General features: G+C 33.7%; 1 long non-coding RNA gene across 1 annotated transcript; it reads left to right on the forward strand.

Moving 5' to 3' along the window:
• The first annotated feature begins 16,351 nt into the window (after positions 1-16,351).
• Positions 16,352-16,968, forward strand: LOC149260673 (uncharacterized). The gene is made up of 3 exons (XR_016248316.1): positions 16,352-16,487; positions 16,629-16,701; positions 16,843-16,968. It is a non-coding gene; the product is annotated as an uncharacterized LOC149260673 (long non-coding RNA).
• Positions 16,969-20,422: the final 3,454 nt, after the last annotated feature.

Below are 20,422 nucleotides of genomic sequence, written 5' to 3' on the forward strand. Positions count from 1 at the left end.
TAAATATAAAGAAGTGGGAAAGGTGATTGTGGTTTGTGGTCGAATAAGGCTTTAGTAATGGTCCCTCTCTGCAACTTACTCAGGATGTTAATATTCACAACTAGTTATGCACGAATAAATGTATCAAACTCTTTGGAGCACAAAAAATATGAATGCAAGTCCAATCAACACATAGTCTTTCACCTTCCACATGAAGCCTAAACTTGATGTTCTTATTGAAATAATTAAGAAAAGGAATTGGTTATTGCGGTGTATAAGGCCATAGAAAAAGCCAAAGGACTTCACAAAAAGCAACAATTAATTATTTTTTCTTATTAACACAGAAATATAACACTCAAATTGTAACTTTATTCAAAATTTACTTTGGAAGATAAAACTATTGAAAAAAGTTCAAAAGGATGCTAACATAATGTGAAGTGTTTAGATTTTTGGCTAAACACATTTTAGGATATGAAGGACACATTTACTTGAGTCTTCCCCTTTAAATAAGTTATTTTCCACATGAATACCATGGGTTCTTGTAAACCTAGAACTCAATACTATGAGTTCTCATAAACCTTGAGCTCTTAAAAATTCATATACATTCAAAAGTGAATTAATAAAAATTCATATAAATTCAAGGGTGATAAAATTCAAAATAAGAAAATGGAGCTAATATAGAATGGATCTAATTATTATCTTTTAATTTTAATTTTATTTTAAATAATTTGACCAAGTCAACATAACATTACATTACATAACAATTTTACAAAAATGTTGAGATACTTACATTATGCCTATACATCTCCCCAATACTGGGTTGTAGAGCGCCTCTTGATGCAACACATCTCCCCTATATTGGGTTGTAGCACACCTCTCAATCTAATGAATACTTGTTAGATATAAAATTTAACTACAAATCTTTATGTGTTCAAATAAATCTATCAATAAATCGATTATATATATATATATATATTTAGTTAAGACTAACCTAAGTACCCACGGGGGATTTGAACCGGTGACCTATCGCAAGGAGTGCCTTAACAGCGCACCCATTCACCGTCAATCCAAAGCCCCGTGGGCTTATATATATATATATATATATAATTTTTTTAATATGCAATTATTATTTTACTATTGTTTTTCAAAAATTTCAGTATAAATCTCCAAATTCCTTTAAGAATAATATCTAAATCAAGAACCCTAGATGGGTTTCTCAAGGAGAGAGGAGGAGAGAGTTTTGCTTTTGCCATCCGACCAACCCACATGCCACTTGGACATGGTAGCACACCCCATTAAGAACTTATCACTTGTGTTACAAAATGCACTAACCAACATTATGTTCCACAACTCGGAAATATATTTAGTTAACTTCCACAAAGTTTATATGGCTGGGAGGATGGTAGAAGGTACATGAAATTTCGGAAGTTTAAGTGAAGGTAGTACTAGGTGACCGATCAATCCTTGCCAAGATACGTCCTTACTAAATATGAATTCAATTGGCACCAAGTGGCGTGTACTTGGTCTAAGATTTCGACCTTGAGAGAGAAAATTTATCATTGTGCTCAGTACAAGCTTGGTCATGGTGCATTATCTTTGGGATGGTTGTCCTCAATCTCTCTAAAGTCTAGTGTTTTCTATTAATCATGTTCCAGTGGGTGAAGGTTAGTGTTCATGAGAAAGAGTTTGTCTTCATCCTTGTGTGTAGTTATCATATGTGCCTTATCATCATTAACTACTCTATAATTACGTGCTCCTGAAAATGGAAACAAAAGTTGGAACTGAGCCTTGGGATTATTATACATTATTTATCTTTCGAAAGGTTATTTTATACCATGTTGGTCTCTACTAAAGAATTATCCTCATTTATGAATACTATGAAGAGCATTGAATCATGTCTGATTATTATGGAACAAGTTATATTAGTATTTTTTTTAAATATTCTTAGAGAAAATATGTTATGTTACACTTGATCAGGTAAATTAGTCATAGTCGTTAGATAAACGATGATGGTTTTGAGAACATGGAATTAGTGATCTATGGTATTGAGCCTATGGATTACGTGTAATGGAGGTCTTTTAAATGGCTTGAGGATACTTCATTATAATGTGCCAAGAGGTGAGTGGTGAAAGGTCACTTGGGGGCTTGACTGGGTTTGGTGAAGGAAATAATAGAGTTATTTGTTATTTTTTCTTGTAATGGTTTTCCAGGCCAAATCACACATGATTTATGTGTGCATGTCATGATGATTTGATATGATTATCTTTCCCTTACATTATCAATTCTTACATTTTGTATCACAACAAGATTTTGGCTTTATGGAGGACACCTTTATTGCTAAGGATTTGACCTGTTTTAGGCATGTAACAAAGTATGAACTAGAATATCACAATGATAAAGGTTATACTGTGACAAGGTAATGTGAAATTTATTGTGAGATTGATGACCCGTGGTATTGAGATCATGGGTAACATGTAATGAAGCCTTAAAAATGCTTGAGGATACTCCATTGCAATGTGCTAGCAAGTGAGTGGATAAGGCTCATTTAGACAGGTTTGGTAAAGGGAATAATAAAACTATTAATTGATTTTTCCCATAAAGAATTTCTAGGATAAATCATGTGTAATTTTTGTGTGCAAGTTGTTATGATTTGCTACAATTCTTTTTCTCGAATTATTTAAATTTTAGAAAATAGAGGCTGATGTCGCTCCATTCCTTGAGCCTTTTATTTGATATATTGATATGAGGAAATTATGCATGATGAATTCCATGTTGGTTGTGAGAGAAATGGTATGGCTATGAGCTATAGAGTTGAGCATAATGTTATCTCTTTTATCAAATTATTATGAGGATTACTAGCAAGATTAATTGCAATGGGATTTTTTTACATAGTGTTAGTGAGAAACTAACTTCAATTTCCCTATCCAAAGCTGAAGCAGAGTATAATGCAGCGACATCATTTTGCACTTAGGTTCTATGGATGAAGCAAAATCTCAAGGATCTTCAAGAAGATTGTGATGAATTTGTACCCATCACGTGTGATAACACCAGTGCTATTAATTGTTGAAAATGGCACCAAGAAAGATCCTAATTTAATTTTCCCTTGAATTAAATTAAGAGAAAATTGTAATTCCACATCACAAGACAAATTGTACGAGTTAACTAAGTCAGTTTGACTTCGTTGGCTCAGATAATTCGAGTTGAGGACCTAACTTTGAGGACCTAACTTAAGTCATGTAGAGTGGTTCCTACTTTTTAGGTGTTTGGATTGAGTTAAATTTGAGTTGTAATAATTTAATTCAGTCAAACTGAGTTAAAGTAAGTTAAACTAGTTCCGGTCGTTGGAGGAATTAGTGGGAGGTGAAGTAGTGGGGTGTGTACTTCATGATCAACCAGTTAACTGATAAATCAACCATAATTAACTCATGCATGTGTGATCTATGAGTTACCGAGTTGAAATTGGAGTTCAAGGGAAGTGTACCATCAGTGGTATAATCATCCAAATTATATGGGTGGTGCATGCAGTTAGAAGAATGCTTATGAAGGATTACGTAGTTTTGAATTGGGATTACCCTAATTAATAGGGGGTTAATTCCTCGGGGAGCAACGCAAGGAAATAGGGACTTCAGTGGTCTTGTATTTGATTAAGTATTGACCAGGAATAGCTTGTGAAGCGCTGAGATAGATTGTGATAGTGTAGAGGTCGCTCGAGCTTGAGCAAATCATTGTAATCTCATCTATTTTTATGACTGGTACAATATATAGAAAGGAGGGGTTTTTAGTTATGGCTTTCCCATATGAATCATTGTGTAATGTGTTCATTGAATTCTTTCCCTTGTATGCTTCATGATTTCGCAATCATTTAATTGTTTCCACAGCTAGTAGAGTAGATTCAAGTCTTTTGATTTAGATAAATCTCATTAGCAATTTAAATCTACAAAGAATTTCTACATTAACATCTCTAAAAACTATGTTATGCACTCAAAGACCAAGCATATTTCCATCAAATATCACATTTGCATAGAACATGTTGTAAAATAGATTGTAAAGTTGGAATACATTCCAACAAAGGAGCAAGTTGTATACATATTCACCAAAATTCTTTCCAAACATCCCTTTGAATATCTTAGACAAAGGTTGGGAGTGATCTCTCCTTCACAAGGGAGAGAAATCCACTAATTGTGTTTACTGAGTTCTTTTGTTTTCAGAAAAGAGGTGTTTAGAAAAGAGTATCCAATAAGAGGAAGTCAGAGTTTTGTTATTTTAGTAGAAGAGATTGCAACTAGAAGTAAAATTCATTTATGTTCATTAATATCAAGGGGGAGAATATGCAAACATAAGAAGAGATAGCAGATAGGTGGATTCCTCATTGCAAAAAATATATAGCCATGACCAAGAGACGTTACAACCAGATTTAGTCCTCCGTCATCGATATCAAAGGGGAGGAATTAAGCATACATAGTGAGCACCAAACCAAAGAAAGTAGACATGAAAAGAACCAACAAATAGGGGTATTTCTCAGCAGTAGTAATTAATAACTAGACTATGTCTAAGTATTGACATCAATGCCAAAATGGGAGATTGTTGGAATTGTGTTCTCATTAATGTGGGTTGTTGCTATAGTGGCATTGATGTCCAAGAAAGACCATGTGTTTTCATTGATTGTAGTTTTATTAATGAGCAAAGAAAGACAAAAAGGAAACAAGGGAAAACCCTAAATTTGTTAAGGATTGTGTGAGCTTGAATGGTTCATTATCGTCTAGTCAAGATCAATGACCAATATGGATTGTTTTGAAGTGTTCAATGTGATCTCCAATTAACAAGAAAGAAAGAAACCTTGAATTCGTTAAAGAGTGTGAATTTTTATTGGTCGTATCTCCATCATGCCAAGATCATACAACTAGGGGCCACTTCAGGACCCCATGAAGTATCCACCAATTATTTGGGGGGAGGGGCAGTTTGATATGCCACCCAAGAAGTAAACCACCAAGATGCATGGAAGCAACCTAGGCATATTAGTGTGGGGCGGGGGGGGGAGGCGGAGGGGAACGGGGGGAACAGGGGGGGTGAGGGTGGGGTTTGGTGGGGGGGGGTGTGGGGTGTGTGGGGGCTATTATATTTCAAAACCCAACATCAACCCCTCATTTGACATACTGCTAATGTGATGTGACATTGAGGTCCAATCAGTTTCAGGCCAATTTGATGGGAGGATAGACCAAACCAACAATAGAGAAGTGGAAACCAAGGGGCATACAGAAGGATCCTGGTCAACATCTTGTTAGCATATGGTTCGTAGCATAACATAGAGACACATGGAAACAATAATGACATGGAAATTGTAACACGCCCCCTTATTAGCAAGAGGTGGTTTCTAATTCTCCCGGCTCTCGTGGTACATTTACAAGAATGGGGTAGGTATTTTTATTAATGTTGGTGCCTAGTTATAGCATTAGGATTATCATGCCATAGTACCCACACTAACGTTTTCATGTACTGGATATTGTGTACCAAGAACTAGTGGTGCCATGTCACCTCTGATGGCTAAAAAGAAACTAATAACAAGTATGTCTGCATTTATCCTATTACAGAAAACCATAGATTAACTTGGCCAAAATGTATTGTTTCTCATGTTGCAAAAAACTACAGACTTCCCGAGTTTATATTATAGAAATGTGAATTACATTTGAAATAAGAACTTTTCAAGAAACTCTAATTTATTGTTCGTACATACTTACTAGATGAAAAATAAGTTTTTCCTCTCTACACATTACCAGTGGAGAGTACCATACAGACACAAGTAAAAATCCATTAATTATTTTGTCAAAGAAAACACAATTGAAAACATCTCATCTGAAAATCCAAGCCCTTTCTGCACTTTATGAGTTTTCAATGCAGCATAAGAAGGGGATCATTATTTACTACATCTAAAATTGAACCTTTTTTTGATAAGATATTAGAGGAATCCTAAAATTAATACAATAAAATAGATCTAGATCAAAATCCTCAAGTTTGCCAAAATTCACTAATCTCACATTTCATATATCATCACTAATCTCACATTTCATAAGTCATCTAAGCTCAAGCTTAATAAAAGGTCAAGGATAACGTATTTCATAGAATCCTTATCTCATTCCATACAATGTATCAAGGAAGGCTCGTCAAATTCTAATAACCTTCGTTAATATTCGTGGACATTTCCTTTCATGCAAAATCTCCATAGACAATATTTGTACAAGCACAAGGATATCTCAAGATTACCACAAACAAAATGGCATCTTAATGTGCATTCAATATCAAATTTCATAAGCATAAGAGATAGATAATTTCATCAAACCCATCCCACTTCATATGCATGTTCAATGAACCTCTACAAATGTTAGGATTCATTTGAGCTACAAGTTATTGAGGGAATATCTCATTCAAAACAATATTCATTAAATCTTATTATATTGAATTGTTAACGTGTTCATAAAACCCTATCCTATGATTACTTCATAAACAAGCCTATTATAAGCACATGAATGGCTCACTTAATTCATTTAAATTGTATATAGGGTACATAAATCGTGTTAGTATTAATTCATTTGTTGATACATGATTCGAATGAGGATTCCTTTTTATTTTCTATGGAAATGACAATTCTTTAAATTCTAATAGTTATCAGGATTCATTCAATCATAAGCTACTAAAAACCTATAGTTTAAATTCACAAAACCTTATTATGTGGCTCAATTTATACATGATATCACTATAAGGACAGGGATGGATCATTGAATTTGTAACACATACAAGGATGCTACTTACAACAAGAGGACAACAATCCTGTTGATGTATTGAATTCCATGAGAAACCCCACAGAGCTCAAAATCATAATCAAGGCGTTGATACCATTTTTTTGTTTTCTCATGATAGAGTGTAAACCTCAAGGCCACTGACATTACTTTAAGCAAATAGAGACCTACATGGCATCCAACCCTTTTTTTGTAGCTTTGAATATAAGGATTCACTTGAAGGCATGATTGACATTATGAAGGGCATGTTAAGCATTAAACTAGTGGTTTTGGACTAATTAGAAATGAAGAATTCTAAGGGGAGTAGGAAATATCAAGAATGTCGTGCCTTATAAAACCCTTAAAGTATAATCCAAATTTTGTAGGTGACAATGTGTCACAATGGGATTCCACTTACTACTATAGTTATCTCAAGCCTTGGGTTGTATAGAAATCTGCAATTCAATTGAAATAAATGAAAGTTGATGGGTATTGCCTCAATCAACTTTCATTGATTTGCATGTTCACTTTATGAGTCCCTCATAAGTAATACCAATCCAATGAAAACATATGAAGGATAGCTGTGAAATTCTATTCCGAATCCAATTCATTCACATATGTGGAATAGACTGTACCATGATACTCCACATCAAACCAACAAGGAGCATAATAAGTTAACACATTGGTTCAGGAAAAAGACAATATTGGCAATAAAAACAAAGGGAATCTATCATACTGCCAATTGGTACATATCAAAACTTGTACAATGTTAATGGAACTCCCTATTATTTCAACTATAAAATGTCCAATGCTAAGGCTAGAATGACAACTATTCAACTACCACAAGGTTCTTCTGATTTGAATTATAACCATGAATTTAGAGCATAAGGTCATACTTCTTTAGTGTCAGGAAGTAACACGAGTGAATAATAGCAGACATTTTGGTTCAGAAAAATTTAAACATGCAAAAACTATGTGAAACTTATACTGAAGGTTATCACACATTGGGTGTGTGTATTGTGCCTTTCAAAACTTTTCATCAAAACATCCAATCTACACATTACAATAATATATGAATTTATGTTGTCCATCTTTCTCAAGTGATGCACAAGGTTAAGGACCCTGAAGACCATGATTTTACCATTTCAACAATATGATATTACTTGCATAATCCTAACCATAGTTAATGTACATAATCCCTTCATACTATAATTATATATAATACTGCAAACTAATGATCATACATAGAAAGATGCATTAAGATAAACCCATACATGGGTGTCAACGCCTATGTGATTCATTGGGTATCACGGTTAACAATGCATTTGGCACACCAACAGAATTTTATGTGCGGTTATCATAGATAAGTATTAGTTTTTGGGTATTGGGATAGGGTCAATGCTTATCCTCCCAACCACATGCAGGCTGTAATCAGACTCCTCATGCAACTGTCACCCCCGAGCTTTCAAAGATTGTCCCATTGACCTAAATGCCTGGTATACCAAGGATTCCATATGTCTGATATACATCCACCCTTCTAGAATAAATATACTTAATATAGGTTGGTCTAGGGACTCTAGAGGCAAACCACCTCCACCCACCAGCCAGTAAGGGACACCAAAGGTGAGAACCTCCACCCTAACTCAATTCAAGGACTCCAGAGGTCCACCTTGAGTTTGTTGCTTCAGTAGCCCCACCCAATATAAGAAGTCCAAAGTTTACTGCAAATTGAGTACACCAACAAAGAGGCTAGTCCAGGGAATCCAAAGGTATGCAACCTCTACCCACTAGCCACTAAGGGGCTTCAGAGGCAAGAGTCTCCACCCATCTCAGAGATCTGACTTCAACCCAATTTAGGACTACAAGGAGTTCAAAATTTACTGTAAGTCACGCAAGCAGACCAAATGTTTTTAAACCAACTGAGCACAATTTACTAAGGGTACAAGGGGGTTTAAGTTTCATTGTACTTTATGCAAGCACATCTAGGTGTGTAAAACTAACTGACCACATTTTACCATGGGCACAAAGGATTTAAGTTCCACTATAATTTACACAAGCAATCTTAGGTGTTAAAAAAAAGACTAAACTGAGCACAATTTATCAACGGCGTAAGGGATTCAAATTTTTACTGTAAATTTTCATTCAAGCATATTTATATGTTTAAAAACCAAATTAAACACAATTTACCAATGAAGAACGAGACAAACCTCAATTTTTTGGAACTTCACCAAGAACTACGAGTTGAAGTACTATAGTATTCTGATACGTCTTGTGCAATAGTCTTCTTTGACACTATGTACGTCTACCCTTCCAGACACACAATTTGGTACCTATCCATTTATCTCTCTATTTCTATTGCATTCCTAGTTTTGTTGTTCGAACCCTTAACCTTCTCTAATTGTTGCTTCTCGCTCCCTTCTTTATCTATTTTTTTCATTTCCTTTTTTTACCTCCTCCTTTTTCACTATTTGAACTCTACCTGAGGTTAGTTAGAGCCCAGTCTTGCCTAACCCTTCTATACCAACCAAATGTGTCCCACTTGTCCTTAGTCTACAATTTACTTTTTTGGTGATTGGCCTTATCATTCTTGTAGGCCAATCAACCTTGTGCCATTTGGCCTTTTTCCTCCCTTGCTTTTCATCTCTAAGCCTTCAAGGCTTGTCCTAAATCATACAAATATGACTATGCAAAAATAAAAATAAAATAAAATAAAATAAAATAAAAAATAAAAAAATCTTCTCAACCCTAGAATCAATAGTCCCTTTTTTCTTAGACCATGTGCCTATGTTTTTCTTTCCAAATATTTACAACATCTGTAATGGTGAAAGGTGCCTAGGGCTATCAAAATAATGTTAGAGGTGGATCTTGAAGCAAGTCAAAATATCTAGTCCACATTCATATTCGAGCCCCTAAAAGACTCGAATATCGGGTTCATTTCGGTCCACATTGCTATCTGAGTATCTAAATATTCGGTCAAATGTCATAGTACCTTTTTTTCAAAGACCCAGATTTTAGATTCCTACATTGGCTAGTGGATGTGCAGGTGGTGCCCAATCATCACACAAGTGGAAGAATTACATTGGATAAGTAGCACTGATGTTGAAAAATTGATAGTGTGGTGGCCTAAGGTGGTAACACATGGCAAACATTTTTTACCTTTTTGGATGACCAATTAGACAATTTTTGAATGGTGTGTGGCAACAATAGGTGGCACATGGTAGTTTTAGAGTGTGACACATAAAGATGATGTTGTAGGCTTCATGTTTGGTATCTGGATGTCAGGACATCCAGTCATATGGCACTAGAATCCCTTCGACAAACTCAAATTCTAGATTCAATGTAAATAACGTAAAATAATCTGAGAATCTGAGTGTTTTAAAGAGTGTCCTCATTAAAAGGGACATGATTATGGATTTTTTGAAACAATTACTTAGATTTTGGCCGTGGCACATGGTCGTGGGGGCTTGGTGACATAGCCCCTGAAGCTAGGGTCAATGATTGGATAATCCGAGTAATTTTGGTCATTCGAATATTTGACCCCCTTTGGTATTTTCATTTTGCGGTGCTAAAATCGCTTAAGCTCATGATCTTAACCCATGGTTTTTGGGAATATTATTGTATTAACCCCATAAGGGACTCCAAGGCATCATGTCCACCCAAATCTCATTTATACTTGTGTCAACCCATATCTGAAGCATATTTGTGGCACCCCTAATCAAGTCATTCACATATAAATAATTTGTTCTAGAAGTTGTAAGTGTGAAAATGGAATTGTGCGATATGTAGAAAATCTAATACAGAATAGAAGAGTCAAGAAGTATGAAATATTGTGAGGTTGTATACAAAGGAGTTTAAGGATGAAATCTGATGAAGACATTTAGGGTGCGGGGAGCCTATCCATGAAACAAAGCGTCGCTATCAGAGAGACAAAGTGTTGCATCTAGCAAGAAGAAAAATAATGAAGAACGTTGAGGTATGTAATATTTTTTTTCTAAAGTGCATACACTTAGAAGAATTTGTTTTTGTTATATTAATTGAGGGTGTTGTTGACTAGATGAAGAAGTTGATTGAACCTGAGAAAATAGAATTTAATTAGTTCTGAATGGACATGTTATGGAAGATTAATATTTGTAAAAGGTATTATGATGGATAGAGCAGTGGGAGAGTTGTAAAGTACATAGTATAAAGCAGTGTACATAGTTGTGAAGAATAGGAAAAAAACAAAGCACACGATTATTACACATTATATGTAAATCAGGGGAGTGATGTCTCTTTTAGGTTAATTCTTGTAAATTAGCGGATTGTTATCTCCTTCAGGTTGGTGCTTGTAAATAATGGGATTGGTGTCTCCTTTAGGTTGATGCCTATAAATCAGGGGTTGGTGTCTCCTTCTGGTTGGTGCTAGTAAATTGATGTAATAGTATGTTGGTTCCTACAATATTATTCATATAAAGAAGTAAATTGATGTAACAATATTTTGGTGCCTATAATATTATTCATATAAATAAGTTTTGTGTTTTTCTCCACAAACTCTAAATACAAGGATGCAAGAGTTAGGTTTTGTAAAGTTAGCACTTGGGGTATATTAAAGAATGTCTCCATATAGAATATAAATTTTAATATCATCTTTACCATCTATTTTTTCTCAAATAAATGTTGGTAATCAAGTGGTTCCTTGGTATTTCATTGAACCCCCATTCATGTGGATCTTTCAGTGATGAATGATTTTGGGACTTCATCTCTATGTTCTGCACATTTTTTAAAATATAACAATATAATAAATATAACTTACTTTTACAATATAATAAATGTACAAGATGGGATTCCATCTAAAACTAGGTATTCGTGGTATATGTTGGAGACAAATGATGCACAAATTACAATTAAGTATCTAGCCAACCAATAGGGATAAGACTAATATAATAATATAAATGTAATAAATCAATGTTGAGGGCTTAATAGGATCTCAAGTTATTATCGTTACACTTTTATTAACACTAATTTGCAGCATGGGTAGAATTTGTTATTTGATAATTTTCATATTTTGTTATTTGTTGTTTGATAATACATAGGATGTCATATGTTATTTGATAATTTGCAAGGTACTTTTATGATTGTATTAAGTAAATGTGAGAAAGTAAATATGGATTTATAGATGCTAGTTAGTATTTGAAATCTTATTTGTTGTTGATTAGGAAACCATAATGTGTCAAGCAAAGTAAGCATATAAATCAAATGGTTGGTAAAAGCTGAGAAGCATCAAAACACCTATTTCATGATACATTTCATATTGCCAAGGTTAAATCTCTACCATCCACCTAATAATTATAATAATTAATTTAATGCGGTCCTTGCAAATTAAACCAAACCAATTTTTCATTTGAAATATTTATTAAGAAACAATTTTAGATTTTAGGCTTTTGTGATCCATAATGTAGTAAGCATGTCTTTCGGATTAATCACATCAATATTATTTGGTGGAGGTTTCAAACTAGTTAATGTGGTTCATCCTCAGGAAAAAGGTGAAAAAATCTATAGATCCTAATGAATAAATAACAATGATGCATTAGAATCTAGAGTTAACCATTAGAAACTAGAAGTTAGGAATTATATATATATATATATATATATATATATATATATATATATTCCAATTAAAGACAAGCTGTTATAATTAGCACATGTTTGCATTAAGGATGTGAAGGTCATTGGGAGGGTTGATCATTTCACCATAGGAAGTTAAGGGAGGCTATTGAGATTGAGAAACATGCTATCAATCTCAATAGGGATGATGGGTGGAAATTGAGTAAGAGTTGGATTCTAGTTTTTCATCTTCTTTATTCCCTTTTTGTTATGTAATAATAGATAAAAATAATTTCATATATGTATAAACTATTAGTAAATATTATATTATATTATAGTTATTGATTTTTTTATTTATGAAATAGAAATAGAATTAGTTTGTATTATTAATATGTTTTTGACTCAATCATTTTATAAATAAAAATGGCTATTATATTTCATAATTCATATATAATAATTAAATATTATTAGTAAATAATTTTTTATTTGATTATATATATATAATTTAATATTATTAATATTTTTTATTGATTTATTTATGAAATTCAAATAAGGTTAGTTTGTATTCTTAATATCTTTTTTATTTGACTTTGCTGATTTTATATATAAAAATTGATTATTATAATCTAGGTATATAATAATTTAATATTATTAAATTTTTGATAGATAAACAGAGCTCAAATGTTTATATCAGACAGGGATATATGTAATTTTTGTATTTTTGTACAGATCCACAGCGATCATGGCATATGCTATAGCATCTACATATGTAATCTTTTCATATATTAATGAAAACGTTACGGATTTTTCCAGAGGAAAAAAATAATAATTTAATATTATTAATAAATAATTTATTATTTAGTATATATATATATATATATATATATATATATTATAGTTTTAATATTAATAATATATAGTTAAATATTTATATAAATAATTAACTTAATAACTATACACTATTAATATTAAAACTAATATATATATATATATATATATATATATATATATATATATATAATTCTAAAGTATTAGTTTTTAATAGCTAATTTTGGACTCTAATGCATCATTGTTATTTATTCATTAAAATTTATAGATTTTTTTAGCTTTATAATGAGGATGAACCACATTAACTAATTCAAAACATCGACCAAATAATATTAATGTGATTACTCCAAAAACACAATTTATTTAAATTTCCTCAATTATATTAAAACATATTAAAATCAAGCCCACATAGTACTAGCCTATATTGCCTCGGTAAAGTGCAAACCAAACCACCCAATACTTCCTCAGAAAAATTTATTATGAAACAATTTTTTAGTATGAATATTGTTTAAACCCTTGAAAGCCGAGAGAAGGGAATAATGAGCCCAGAGCAAATGGCTGAGGAAAGGAACTCAGTCAACTTTGTCTTTATTTAGTACTAAATTTATTTTGCACTCCTAAAAGTTGAGAAAATGGAGTAATGTGTAATTTGGACAGTAACCCTGTTGTCTTTCACGTCCCTTGTCTCCGCTTTTCCTCTAGACACAAGAGCTGAGAGCTCGCCCTTGGAATGAATAGTGTTCAATTGGGTGCAAGTAATACGTGATATTTCTTTTTTTCAGAAGAAAAAAACTATATAGATTATATTAAGGAAATATAATGGACATTGTATACAGCAAATCAAAAATTCAGTATTGCAGAAGCTGATATAATGATAAATCAGCTCATACAGCTATGAAAAATAATATCAATAAATCTACAAAAATAAAAAGAAGATTGTTTGTGCCAGAAACCTTTAGTCGAAAATGAACCATAAATTAAGATCCCTCAATGGAATCCATGAGAAATCCGCATTCAGCGTGGTGAGGTGATTTAACTCACCATTCTCAGCTCAGTTTCTTCAATTATGCTTCATCCTGCAGCAGATTCAAATTCAATTCACTCTCCAACCTTTACATCTTTACAATTTTACATATACCAAACACACAACCTATATGAGAAATCATGGTAAGGAAATGCAATCAGGGAGGCAATCCAAAGGTTTCAAGACAAATCATTATCAACACTCCGCCTTGAACGAGTACCTGACCTTGCCCTGGATCAAGGCTTGCCCGTTCATCACCACACTGCACAATTACTATTAGTGGAGACTCGACTTTCTCACCTCGCCTTTTTTAAATCAAAATGGCACCGACATCAAATTTGCATTGTTTTTCGGCCATATTAAAAATAATGGGAAGACTCGCGTCCGGCAGTGATTGCATCTAATGTTTCACTCCAATATTTTTTTTGCACTCCAATATTTTTTTTATATTGTATTATGAAATATTTGTGAATATAGATATTTTTAAATAATAATTTATTTTTAAAAATTTAATCTCTGGGTTCATATTAAATCTATATTTAACATTCTCTAGACTCATGTTAGATCTATACTTAACATAAATATATATTGAGAACTAAAATTAAAAAGAGAATAACTCCTAAAAAAAAGCATAAACATGCCTCTAAAAATCCTAAAAATCAACTGCAATGGAATTCTGAATTGTCTCCCGGAGTCTCCATAAATGTCTCATATTTGTATAATGTATAACTTAATAAACATTCCTGTCATAGCCCTTGTAGGCACAAAATCTTTAACTAACCTTCTTCATGAGACAAATAAAAACAAAAAGTTTCCAACAGTTAGTTCACATCATTGTGTAACCCTTCGCTAAAGTGAATCAAATATGAAATTCTCTGTGCGTCTCACACCAGAGAGAATGTGCTGAAACCTCAGCCGTCAGCGGAAATCTGATCACTGAGGATGTGCCACTTGGCAAATAGCCATTGGTTGAAATCTGGCCATTGAGAATGTGCCACTTGGCAGATAGTTGTTGGTTGAAATTTAATCATTAAAAAACATGCCACTTGGCAGATAGTTGTTGGTTGAAATTTAACCCTTAAAAAACATGCCACTTGGCAGACAGCCGTTGGTTGAAATTTAACCATTAAAAAAACATGCCACTTGGCAGACAGCCGTTGGCTGAATTCTGACCATTGAGGTTGTGCCACTTGGCACAAATCCATCGGCTTTTCTCTGTAGATTCGTGCCTGCGGACGGAGTTGTGGCGGAAACGTCAAACTTATTAGGTGCATAAGTCATTCGGCACGTTAGTTTTTTAGTTTTCTTTTCGGCGAATTATCTCTGTGGATATGTCCAGTGCCTTTCGACGTATAGTTTATCATAATATAGGTTCTCTGTGTATAAGTTCTGTGCCAAGCACTTATCATCTGATAGTTTATTGGTAGATAACTGCTTCTATTTATCGGATTGAAGTTATCAGAAGATAACTTAAAATTTAATAACTTATCACGAAGAAGTTATCAGGAGAGAACTTGTCAGCTGATAAGTTATAAGAAGATAACAGTAGATAAGTTCAATTTAATAAGTATCGTACATAAGTTATCGGGAATTAATCTACGGCGAGCAGGGGTTAAATTTGACGGTTGTATATTCATATTTAGCTTTTTTACCGGTAAAATAGGTTTTAGTTTCAAATCTCCACGTCATGTGTAACTTGTCATTAATTTTTAAAAAATTCAATATGACGAGCATGTTTAAAAATTAAAAGTTTAAAATTTTTTTTATAAATTTTATATATATCTATATATTTAACCTTACGTTATATATTTTCTATACCGTATAATCTCCGGCTTGCGGCAACTTGCAAGTTTAGCATTTAGGGACAAAGGACAGTGACCAGATAAATTTCTGATGGCTATCAGATCGGCAGATTTTCGCATTCAATTGCCTTCGGGTTTAGCACTTGAGCATTTAGAGAGAAAGGACAATTACAGATAAATTTCTAATCGCTAATGATTCACTATCTTTCTCGTTCAATTGCCTTGCAACCTTGGTGTTCCCCAGACTTCCGCATTCAATTTAACCCCTTTGTTTTGGTTTCTGTCTATGTTTATGGTCTTCTTTGTGCGTTTCTGCTGTGTATGCTGTTGTTCTTTGTGTATAGTCTTCCTTGTGTGTTTCTGTTGTGTATGATGTTGTTCTTGTTATGTTTATGTGTGGTCTATATGTAAATTAACCACCGAGTGCAGAGGAGAAGGACATATTTATTTGGGTGAATCAAATTGGGCGACACAAATTCCTCTTCTCCATGGATTGATGAGGTGAGAGATGAAATCTGTGCTGTAGTTTTTTGATATATGGACAGCAATCGGAATCTATTTTTCTTTGGTTTTGGTTTTAACAATTCATTGGTTATTTTTAAATGTTTCTGCACTAATTCTTCTTTGTTTGTTTGTTTTTAGTTTTTTCCTTCCAGCTTTGAGGGCAGAGCGCTGGGTGCACGAGTGAATACTTTTACAAAATCATATGTGCAAGGTAACTACCTCGGGCTTGTTATTTGTGATTTTCTGTGGATTTGATTTCTTTATAAACAACGACTGCAATGTCTATTTGATCTCTTTATGAATAACAATTGCGCTCTGTTTCTGGTTAATTAATTATTTTCAAAATTTCTAGGCTAGGATGCTCTGTTCATTAATTTCTACCTCGCTTTCAACGAATTTGGGAGTATATAGCGTCTGCAGACCGTGTGCAAAGGGCCGAATGATCACTGCTACAATGGAGCAATATTTTTTTAAGGTACCTTCTGGAATTTATCAGAGAGAATTTTTGAAATTGAAAAATGCAATAGCTCTTTTAAATATCTGTTAAGTAAACATAGATACTGTGATAAAGATTAGGTAAAATGATTTGAATTCTTTTTGAAATCATAAATAAATTTCGATTTAGTGTGTGATTCCGCCCCGAGGCTCTCTAATTAAAAGAGATCTGCAGGCTCCTTGAAAAAAACTAGAAGTCAAATTAATTAAACCCTGTTTTGTTGTCTTGGAATTTAAGAAACGACCCGGACTACTCTGATCAAATTAAATAAACCCTGTTTTGACGTCTTCGAATTCAAAAAACGAGCCGCACGACTCTGATAGATGATATTTAAATTTAATCAAACGAATTACAAGTCTGGTTATCCTCATTCCAAATAAAATAAAATCGATTTTCGTAGATTAGGGTTGGTCTATTTAGACGTGTGTAATTAAAAGAATCCTAAATGAGAAATGAAATCGAAATGTAAGACTCTGAATCGACTGCTCAGGGACAAACAAATTATTTCTCTTGCTGGGTCCAGTAAGGGGACATCTCTACCCGCAACCCGATCGATCGATCCTGCGGGTTGATCTGCGAAGAGAACGGCTGCTATTTATTGCTGCTAGCCACCAAAACAAGAATGAGAGTGGAAAAGGATCCGACATTGTTAAGATTCGAAAGTAGAGTCGATTTAGATTCATGTGAATGTGAGGAGAAGTTTCGGTAAATTTTGCGTAGCAAATTGAGGGATGGAGAAGAATAAGATTGCAGCCAAATCCTCATACTTCGACAGAGGAACAACTCTGAGTGTTTGATTTATATTTCTTTGAGTATTTAACTTCTATTCCTGTGTAAATAGAATTTGGATTTTTGAAATAAAACCCCACAGCAGCGTACCAGTGCTAGCCTGCTAGGTTCCATAGTTTTTATAATATGCTTATGATTAAAGAAGCTCTTTGTCTTTATGGTGTGGTAATAGAAACCGCGAGTATGAGAAATTGGAGTCGAACCCTTGATCACGTTGTTAAAACCCTCAATCACGTGCCTTAATCGACATGGGTAGGATCTTTATCATGTGAATATCCTTATGGTTGTATAGAACTGACCTTAAAATAGTGGCCCCTGCTGATTTTATTTGACGCGGATGGTGGGGCCCGAATCCCGATCACCACTCACACCTGTAGCTTTGTCTCGCTGGTTGTGGACCGTAGCATCTTCTCACGCCAATTACAATGTTCGTGCCGCGTGCGGTTCAACGCCTTCAGTTGGATTTTCTACGTAACAGTGGGGCGTCAGGTTTCTATTGGGTATGTGTTTAACTTGAGGTATACACAACCTTCGAACAGTAAAAAAAAATTATTGCAGTGTCTATGAGATGGTTTCTAGAGAGTTCTACTGTTGTCCATCCGGGCCCCGGCTATTCCTCCTCTGCTTGCTGAAATTATTATTTGCATTAAACTCATTATGTGCATCGTCCAGAATCCGGGTCCAGACAAATTACCTACTCCCTCCTTACAAACACACAGTTCTCGTCCTTCCCATCGATGGAACGGCCTACCTACTTATAATCATTCGTATTAGTATTCCTATCTGTATTCGTATTCCTCTGTATCAATCTCTGCTACTTATGAATCCGAGATTTCTTGATAAAGAAATATCAGAATTTCCATCTGTTTCAACAATTTTACCAAATTCTTCTCAAATTTATGGAACTTCTTCCTGTTCCATTTCAAAACCCTACTGTGTATTGTATTGTAGAATACTGCAGTCTACCACGTACCTGCGAAAGAGAATCTTCGTGGAAACCTCATAATAATAACAATTGCTAATCGCGTGGGAATGATGAAGATACCTTACATCATATCATCTGATTTCTTCAGTAAAAACGCCCTCGCCCCCCACGAGGGGCGCGTTCCATTCTTTATTCATATATTTCAGTTGGCATCCACCAGGCTTTTTTACTGAAGTAAAAATAATAATAATTCTATGAAATTATCCCAAAACACTTCAGAAAAACTCTAGCGTTTCACGAACCACAATTATTGTAATGTGAAAAGTTTATTCCATTGAGAACCAACTGCCCCTTAATCAACAATGCACATCATTATATTTATTTATTTTTATAAATAAATGCACATCATTATATTGATTAATTTTTATAAATGTGACCAAATGTTTTATTAATATTCAAGATAAAACCAACTTGTAATTGATATTCTTTGAAACTGTTTGTGGACCTGGTCTATCCTATCAGAGCTTAATGACATTGCAAGCACAAAAAGGACTACCAATTTGGCCTCCAAAAAAAAGACAAACGATTATGTTAAAGTGAACAAGTAACGTCGAGAACCAACAAACCTACAACAAAAACCATAGCCATTATCTAGCTGATAAGATAAAACAAAAGATTCTATAACAAACAGAGTCAGAAGAAGCAAGACAACATGATAGCAATTTCGGAGAACGTAAGGTCAGATAAAGGCCTTAATCAACAATACACATAATTATATCTAACAATAATGTCAGTGACGTGTTTGGGAAGCCGATTTCTGTGCCAAGAACGTGGCCAGCTGTCTGAAATATCTTTCGTCGCTAGCATATTTTTTATTTTCCTGATATTTCCAATTTCTTCCCATTTTCAGGTAGTTGATTTGTCTTATAATTTCAGAGTTTTAACGTCCAAGTTTATTCTGGCCACCGTGGAAGTTTCAGTGCTTATCTGTGAAAGCTACTCTTGAGAAAATATTAAATACTATAAAGAATTAATAGGTATTTTTTTAAATATTATAAAGAATAAATAGGTATATTTTCTGGTTAATATCATTTCTTGTATCACTGCAAGATTATTTTTTTAATATGGTTTTAGTTGATGAAATGAAATTCATATATACTAGATACTTTATTTTTATTATATAGGTATTATATATCAAAAATGTCTTCAAAAAAAGGGAATCAACTTTCTATCAAAAAATTCTTTGGATGGTCTAATACATCTCAAGCTTCATTCCCTGATAAAGAAGATCATGGTTTTGATCTAAATGAAGATTTAGATGTCTTGGGGCATAATGAAGAATATGATATCTTAGAGCATACTGAAAAAAGTGATGAAGAATTTCACCACGGAGAACCTAGCACCCAAAAGAAAAGAAAAATGAAAGTAAAAAGAGAGTTTCGTGATCAGTGGAAAACTAAGTATAAGTGATTGAAAGAGGCAAAGCATGAAGGAAAAACAGTTATGAAATGCATATATTGTGAAATGCATAAGGCAATGGGGCCATGGGGAATTGAGACTGGTTGCTCTACATTGCAGCATGATTCTATAATTGTTCATGCTAATTCAAGCATTCATAAACTCTCACAGGCAAAGTGGATATGTGGAAATGAGAAGAAGGCGAAGTCTATTACATAACACATTGCATGCATTGATGATATGAACAAAGAAAGAGTCATCACT

The sequence above is a fragment of the Pinus tabuliformis genome, chromosome 6, assembly GCF_031772625.1.
Source record: "Pinus tabuliformis cultivar Carrire ecotype Pingquan chromosome 6, CPIR1, whole genome shotgun sequence".
Taxonomy (NCBI): Eukaryota; Viridiplantae; Streptophyta; class Pinopsida; order Pinales; family Pinaceae; genus Pinus; species Pinus tabuliformis.